General features: G+C 48.1%; 1 pseudogene; it reads right to left on the bottom strand.

Moving 5' to 3' along the window:
* Window positions 1-222: 222 nt before the first annotated feature.
* LOC147960895 (uncharacterized) lies at window positions 223-1,058 on the bottom strand (annotated as a pseudogene).
* Between the last annotated feature and the right edge of the window lie 6,232 nt (window positions 1,059-7,290).

Below are 7,290 nucleotides of genomic sequence, written 5' to 3' on the forward strand. Positions count from 1 at the left end.
GTAATATAATTAAATGCACATATGTCTTAGTCATATGAAAAATTTCCAAATTTAGGGCCACATTTTGCATTTCGCCCTGGGCCCCCAAATTTCTGGAGACGGCCCTGATGCGGACGGTTTGAGGGTGGCATTTAGATGCCCTTACACAATATATAACTTCAAGGGCATTCCTATTTTTTTTTCTTACAATACATTTTACATTTTAAATATTACTACTACAACTTTGTACCTTTTTTTTTAGGGTAACTACAACATGGTGGGTTGGGATGAACAGTCCGCTGCTCTACTCAAAGGCAAGTCGCGTGGCCCACACAAACATCTCCTTCCAGCTCGTCCCACGCAATTCCTCGTCGGAGCCGCCGCGGAGCGACCAGCACTGCGTGTTCCGTGCCAGCGCCTTGTACCTGGGCAGCCAGAGAGCTCGCGGTCTCGGTCTCGGCCGCCCACAAGGCGCCTCAGCTCCGTGCAGGTGCTCTCCACCCTCAAGAGGTCCTTCCCGTCCGGGAGCCTCGCCAGGATCGCCAGCATGGCGTCGCTCGGGAGGGACATGAGTGTGGGGGCTCGTCCCGGCACCACGCCGTGCTCGCGGCATAGGTCCGAGAGGAGGCGCCGGCAGAGCCCGTCGATGACCGTCCTCCAGAGCGTGGAGGCCGTCCCGAGCAGCTGGCGCCCCGTGTCGTCCAGACCGCCAGATAGGAGCGACGCGGCGGAGAGCACGTCGAGGCACGCCCAGTACGTGCCGCCGGTCCTCCGGACAGAGCTTACTTGCACGTAGAAAAGGAAACACTGCCCGTCGGTGCATATCCTCAGCGCGGCACCGTCCGTGTCGTGCCGGGGCAGCAGTTGCGGCGCAGTGTACTCCAAGGACAGGGTCGAGGCCGTCGCGCCTGCCTCCGTCGGAAGCCGGCAACGCGACGGGTCCCCGCGGCGGCGTACGATGAAGCCCGCCTCGAGGAAGGCGGCGTGGACCACGATCACTAGACGGCCCAGGAAGGGCTCCGCGTCCCACCGGCGGGCGTCGACTACTCTGTGGAGGGGAGAGATACTTGACGACATGGCTATACCTACACCTACGAGGTGAGCCGTGAGCGTGGTCAGGTGATTTCCTTGATTGTTTTGCGGAAACAGTAGACGAGTGTGGTGAGTTTTCGATGGCAAAGCCGCGTTGATTTTTTATTTTTTTTGTCTTTTTGATTGATTGACGAAGTACATTGCAATGGGACACCTCAAGTCCCCATCTGACATCCTGGGAATTGCATTTCCGATTGCCGCAAATTCCTTGCTTTTCCCGCAGTGGAGATTACGACCGACGATCCTGTCGATGCCGATTCCTACTTAGGCTCAAGGACATGGACAGCCCGGGTGAATGGGAAAATCATAAAAAAAATGAAAAACAATTCAGTATTTTGTGTGTGTGTGGAAAACATTAACAAATGTTTGGAGTGCTTGCAAAGTTTCATCTTGGAATTACATTGGTAAAAGTCACGGCAAAAAGATAAGATTGATGCTACTTTTGAAAGCATTTTGGAGCGCTGATTTTATCCTTTTGCCACGACTTCCACAAATGTGATATGATGATGAAAATTTCACTCAGCACATTTCTAAATGTTTGCCAGAAAAACAAGAATATTTTGAATGCTCTTTGGTTTTATTTTTTGATTTTACTACTCATGCTAAGAGCATTTGAGCTGGAGCTCATATTAGGATTTTTGCTTAAACCACCACTCCCTTCCTTATCTGTAACATACGCACACGCTCTATCCTTCACTAGCGAAATAGGCCGCCCCAAGACATGTCCCAAGACTGGTTTTGGAAACTTTCTAGAAGGTCTCCTCAGGGTATTTTGGTTGGGTTCTTCTGCTTTTCGTGTTTCACAGGCTTTTGTCCAGTTCGGCCAGTTTTTTTTTTTTTTGCTTTTTCCATTTTAATTTTGCGGACTTTTTTCAAAATTGTGATGTTTTTTAAATTTCTGATTTTAATTTCAAATTTAAGAAATTTTCACAAATCTAAAATTGTGAAATTTTGTCGAATTCTTGAACTCCTTTTCGATTCCGCAAATATTTTTTTTGAAGTCCATGATCTTTTTTAAAAAGATTTTTTTGCCGAATTCTATGATTTTTTTTCATATTTATGAACATTTTCACAAAATTCAAGAAAAAAGTCAGTTTCTTTTTTGTCAAAATTCAACCATGGACCAAACAAATGGACTCGACATATCTGCTCTTCCGAAGAAAAAAAGTCCACAAAATTAAATGGCGCCTAGCTGAGACGGGTGTGAGCGCTTGGTAACAAATGGCCTTTAAACGGTGCCTGAATAGGCGTTGGGTGGGAGCACTCCCTACTTGATTGGCGTTGTCTCTGCGCTGTGTTCCTCGGATCAGGGCGGTCGAGGCCATCGCTATCTCTGTCTCGCTCTCGCGAGGGGAGATTGGATCCGGGGATGGCAAGTTCCAGCTCGCAAGGACGGCGGGGGAAGGAAACCGCGGACGAGTTGTTGGCACGGCTGAACCTACAGGAGGAGGAGGATGATGACTTTGTTTGGGAAGAAGAGCTGCCGGACTTGGGAGAGCCGGCGAAGTGGCTAGCTATAGCCCGAGTGCATACACCGAAAACTTTTAGCCCTAATGCTCTGTACGGGGACATGCATGCGGCGTGGAATCCCGCGAGGACTGTGGTTTGGAGGAAGATCAAGGATAATCTGTTCAGGGTCCAATTTGGTTGTCTTGGTGATTGGAACAAAGCAATGGTGGAGGGACCCTGGTTGTTCAGAGATCATGCTGTAATCTTAAAGGAGTATGATGGTTTTAAGAAGCCTGAAAGTGTCGTCCTAGACAAGCTGTCGGTCTGGGCTCAAATACATCTGTTGCCGGATAACTTTCTGATAGAACGGGCAGTCAGGGGATTGGCTTCCTGCATCGGGGAAGTGGAGGAGGTCCAGTTGAAACTCCCGGCGGGCTTCTTTGGGGAGTTCGTCAGGGTCAGAGTGAAAATTGATATAAACGCCAAGATTAAACGCTTTGTTACAGGAACGAAGGGGGAGGATAGGGTAAGGTACCAGGTGAAGTATGAGAAACTTCCAATGTTCTGTTATAATTGTGGTGAATTTGGCCACTGGCATGAGGAATGTGGAGATGGAGTTCATGATGAATCCACCTTTGGATGGGGGAGTTTGTTCTGGCTGGTAACGGGAATTTTAGGCCGGGTGGCCGGGGGAGTTTTGGCACCCAGCGAGGCAGGGGAGGCCCTGGAAGGACGGGGGGGCGAGGCAGAGGGAGGGAACCCTATAATCCCAATCAGAGTTGGCGCTTCAATGCGCAACAACATAACCAGAACTTTGCCAGGGCGCCAACGGAGGAAGGGACAGAGCCGGGAGTTCAGGTTGTGACAGTAGAAAAGCCCAGAGATGATCCAGAAGTGGCAGATGAAACGGGGAATAGCCGGGACAAGTCGAAGGAGGGCGTTCTTGCTTCATACAAGCGCCCGTCAGTGGAGAACAGCTCGAGGCCTAGCTCGTCCTCGCATGCGGCAGGTGTAGAAGGTGGCCCAGTGGACAGCTCCCTGACGATGGTGGTCACCTCTTCGGCGGTGCCCCCATTACCACCAGTGTATGTTTCACCCCGGAAACAGAATAAGAGGCACAAACAACTACAAGATATGGGAGATGAAGATGAGCAGGGTAGACATGAAGGCCTTGTTAATCAACCACATACAGCATTATCGGCGGGCTCCTTCGAGGAGCGCCGCCGGGCACAATGAATGCTTTGTGCTGGAACTGCCGCGGTTTGGGCAACCCCGCGACAATTCATGAAGTCCGTGATCTCACGGCAAAATTTGCCCCGGCGGTGTTGTGCCTGGTAGAAACACAATTACCTAGTGCACGCGCTGAAATTTTAGCACAATCTTTTGGTTTTGATAAATCGTTTGCTGTTGGTAGCTCTGGTAGGAGTGGTGGCCTTGTAATCTTCTGGAATGATGCAATAAAGTTAGAGATTAATGGTTACTCGCGATATCATATTGATGCAATTGTAGGAGGGTTGGGGCCTACACCTTGGGGGTTGACGTGCGTATATGGAGAAGCACAAGTAGCTCATCGTCACAGGACTTGGGACACTCTATGTTCTATGGCTGGTGCTTCCAATCTTCCATGGGTAGCACTTGGTGACTTTAACGAAGTTCTCACTCAAGCTGAACATGAAGGAGTTAATTTGAGGGGGCAGGGCCAAATGGATGGATTCCGTGATGCACTGGATATATGTGGCCTAGCGGACCTGGGCTATACTGGACGTAGGTGGACTTTTGAAAAAAAGAGTTGCAGGAGGGACTTTCACAAGGGTGCGCTTGGATAGAGCTGTTGCTAATGCCGACTGGAGCTCAATATTTCCACTTGCAGAGGTCGAAAATGCTACAGCAGCGAGTTCGGATCATGGTCCGATTATTCTTAAGCTTATGCAACAGGAAGCCGGTAATAAGCCACCAAGAATGTTCAGATACGAAGTGATGTGGGAACGACACCAAGACCTTATTCCTTCGTTGGAGAGAAGTTGGAGTAGCAGTCTGAGCTGCTCTTCTGTAGGCGATGTCCAGCAGAAGTTACAGAGTTTGGGAGAACACTTGTCCAACTGGGACAGATTGACTTTTGGAAGTGTGAAGCGTGAGATAAAACAGCTGGTTCGGCAACTTGAAGCTCTAAAGAATATACCAGGCCGAACTGGCCCAAGCCATTTGGAGATTAAGGTGAAAGACCGACTGGTGGAGTTGTACCAGAGAGAGGAAATCCTCCAAAGACAACGATCGAGGGTGGATTGGCTCACATATGGCGATAAAAACACTAAATATTTTCAGCAGCGGGCCTCGATGCGAAGAAGGAAGAATAAGATCACATCCCTGACTAGGGAAGACGGACAAATGGTTGTAGAAGCAAGCGAACTGGAAGCGATGACATCTGAATTTTATTCAAACCTGTACACGTCGGAAGGCTGTACAAATATGCAGGCAGTATTAGACTCGGTACCCGAGAAGGTGACAGATGAAAGGCGTACGATGTTGGACGCCAAGTACACTGAGGAGGAAGTAAAAAAGGCTTTGTACCAGATGTTCCCTACAAAGTCGCCGGGGCCAGATGGGTTCCCAGCGCACTTCTTCCAGAAGCATTGGGGCGTTTGTGGAACCGAGGTGACTGCTGTTGTTCTTAAAATTATTGAAGGACGTGAGAGTGCAGAAAGCATTAATCAGACTTACCTGGTTCTTATACCAAAGGTAAAAAATCCATCTTTGCTCTCACAGTTCCGCCCGATAAGCCTTTGCAACGTGTTTTATAAAATTGCTTCCAAAGTTATAGCTAACCGTTTGAAGCTAGTTCTTCCGGAGATTATTTCTTCAGAACAGTCTGCCTTTGTGCCGGGACGTTTGATCACAGACAACATCATTGTGGCATATGAATGTTTACATTTTATGAAACGGAATAGAGCAGTTAAGCATCGTCATTGTGCTCTCAAGTTAGATATGATGAAGGCGTACGACAGGGTGGAATGGGATTACCTGAGAGCCATCATGTTAAAGTTGGGTTTTTCTTCAAGATGGGTGAACATCGTTATGGATCTGGTGAGCTCAGTATCTTATTCTGTGTTATTCAATGGGAAGAAGCTACAGGAGTTTAAACCTAGCAGAGGTATCCGTTAGGGAGATCCAATCTCCTCTTACCTGTTTTTGTTGGCAGCGGAGGGCCTTTCTGGCCTCTTGAAAAATTTAGGTGAGTCATCTCAACTTGGGGGGTCCAAGTGGCGCCTTCGGCACCACCTGTTAATCACCTTTTATTCGCAGATGATAGCCTGCTGTTCTTCAAAGCATCTGGTGGAGGGGCGACAGAGGTGTCAAACCTGTTGGAAACATATTGCCAAGCGTCAGGACAGAGAATAAATGCAGCAAAATCGTCTATTTTCTTTAGCAAGAGATGCCCATCTAATCTCAAGGAAGAGATAAAAGGTATTCTGAATGTCCCCAATGAAACACTTAATGACAAGTATCTTGGCATGCCCTCGGATGTGGGAAGTTCGAAGTTTGGAGCTTTTAAATATCTGAAAGACAGATTATGGAGCAAAGTTAAAGGGTGGATTGACAAAACTTTATCTATGGCGGGCAAGGAAGTGCTGGTTAAATCAGTTGCATAAGCAGTACCGGTATATTCTATGTCTTGTTTTAAATTGCCAAGGGGACTGTGCAATCATCTTAATAAACTCATTCGGCAATTCTGGTGGGGAAGTAAAGATGGGAAAAGAAAACCGGCATGGGTATCTTGGAAGGCTATGACCCAACCAAAATTCATGGGAGGCCTTGGTTTTAGAGATTTCGAGCTTTTTAATCTTGCACTCCTGGCAAGACAATCGTGGTGAATTTTGCAACACCCAACATCTTTTTGTGCCCGGATTTTGAAAGCAGCTTACTTTCCAAATGGCACAATTCTTACAGCTGAGCTGGGGAGCAGGCCGTCGCAAGTATGGCAAGCAGTTTTAGAAGGAAGGGATGTGCTTTGTCAAGGCATTATCAGGAGGATTGGGGATGGATCAGCTACGAGGATATGGGCCGACAACTGGATCCCAAGGTACGCTACTATGCGACCTTTGGCATGCCTCTCGGCCAACCCACCGACTCTGGTGAGTGAACTAATCGATAACACATCAGCCACATGGAATAGAGCAGCACTGGACCAAACTTTCTTGGCAGCAGATACTAATGCTATACTGTCTATCCCCTTGTGCACCTCACGGATGGATGATTTCTGGGCATGGAGCTTAGAAAGGAATGGTAATTTCACAGTCCGTTCAGCGTACCGAATGTTAGCAGACACTAAAAGGCGAAGGGAGGATTGGCTTGAGGGTAATGCAGGCATGTCTAACTACGAAGCGGAAGCCAAATCTTGGACATCGCTTTGGTCTGTCCAAGTGCCGGGGAAGGTTAGAAATTTCCTTTGGAGGCTTGCTAAACATTCCATTACCACCGAAGATGTTCGACACACTAGGCATATGTCCGATGATGACAAATGTCAGCTATGTGGGATGCAGGATAGCTGGTGGCATTCACTGATGCAGTGCTCTGTTGCCCGGTGTGTCTGGGCCCTTGTGGATGATGACGTTGCTGATTATATTTAGGCTTCTACAGAGCAAGATGCTAAGCGCTGGTTATTCTGTATGTTTAATGATTTACCACATGCTAGCATGGTCAAACTGGTCGTGACTTTGTGGGCATTATGAACGGCAAGGCGTAAAGCTATCCATGAGGGAGTCCTGCAGAGCC

The sequence above is a fragment of the Triticum urartu genome, chromosome 7A (genome assembly GCF_056163025.1).
Source record: "Triticum urartu cultivar PI428250 chromosome 7A, HENAU_Tu73, whole genome shotgun sequence".
Classification (NCBI taxonomy): domain Eukaryota; kingdom Viridiplantae; phylum Streptophyta; class Magnoliopsida; order Poales; family Poaceae; genus Triticum; species Triticum urartu.